This window comes from Sinocyclocheilus anshuiensis, unplaced genomic scaffold (assembly GCF_001515605.1).
Source record: "Sinocyclocheilus anshuiensis isolate Anshui unplaced genomic scaffold, SAMN03320099.WGS_v1.1 scaffold49, whole genome shotgun sequence".
NCBI classification, from domain to species: domain Eukaryota; kingdom Metazoa; phylum Chordata; class Actinopteri; order Cypriniformes; family Cyprinidae; genus Sinocyclocheilus; species Sinocyclocheilus anshuiensis.
This window is the reverse complement of record NW_015539863.1, coordinates 721,337-721,983: the sequence shown is the minus strand read 5'-3', so window position 1 is coordinate 721,983 and position 647 is coordinate 721,337. Positions and strand designations below refer to the sequence as shown.

Below are 647 nucleotides of genomic sequence, written 5' to 3'. Positions count from 1 at the left end.
ACCAGTTTGCGTCAGAGAATCTTGATGAATGGAAAAGTCAAGGCCGAAGCCTGGCACGTACTTAAGGATGTCCTGGAGCGTTGTAGCTCACATCTTCTCAAAACCTAACAGAACCACTGACTCTGGGCGGGTCCCTAGTGTGGGGCTTTTAATGTCTCGGAAGATTCCCGCCTCTCAAAATGGGCTTGTCCAATGAGAAAGGCTGACGTCCCAAGTGGGAGTTTTGAGATACTGGGGAGTTTTTATGACCCTTTGTGTGAGGGCATGGTACTTTGCAAATGGAACTTGAATCGAAATTACTACAGATTCTCAGGACACTAATATATTGCCTATGCACTAACATAATATACACGCTCGTTTCGATCATCAGAAGGCGAATTCATAAATCAAATGAAAAATTGTGTGTTTGATTGGTCCAGATGCTACAGCGTCCTGCCACCCGAGGGATCGCATGCATGTGAAACCATAGTACGTGAAAGGAAACATCATGGTCGATTTTGAATCCTTGTGAAGAGCTTGCTGAACATTTTTTATTGTTTACTAAATGGAGGGTTTACAGACATACAGGTACATCTCAATAAATTAGAATGTCGTGGAAAAGTTCATTTATTTCAGTAATTCAACTCAAATTGTGAAACTCGTGTATT

At 41.9% G+C, this 647-nt stretch overlaps 1 protein-coding gene and 1 long non-coding RNA gene across 6 annotated transcripts in view; both read right to left on the bottom strand.

Moving 5' to 3' along the window:
- Nucleotides 1–245, bottom strand: part of LOC107684945 (uncharacterized) — a 10,310-nt gene extending 10,065 nt beyond the window's left edge. The window contains exon 1 of the long non-coding RNA XR_001633906.1: nucleotides 3–245. This is a non-coding gene — a long non-coding RNA (uncharacterized LOC107684945). The remainder of the gene's footprint in view (nucleotides 1–2) is intronic.
- LOC107684944 (protocadherin-7-like) overlaps nucleotides 1–647 on the bottom strand; it is a 142,084-nt gene that overhangs the window by 39,690 nt on the left and 101,747 nt on the right. The gene's annotated exons all lie outside the window — the stretch shown is intronic.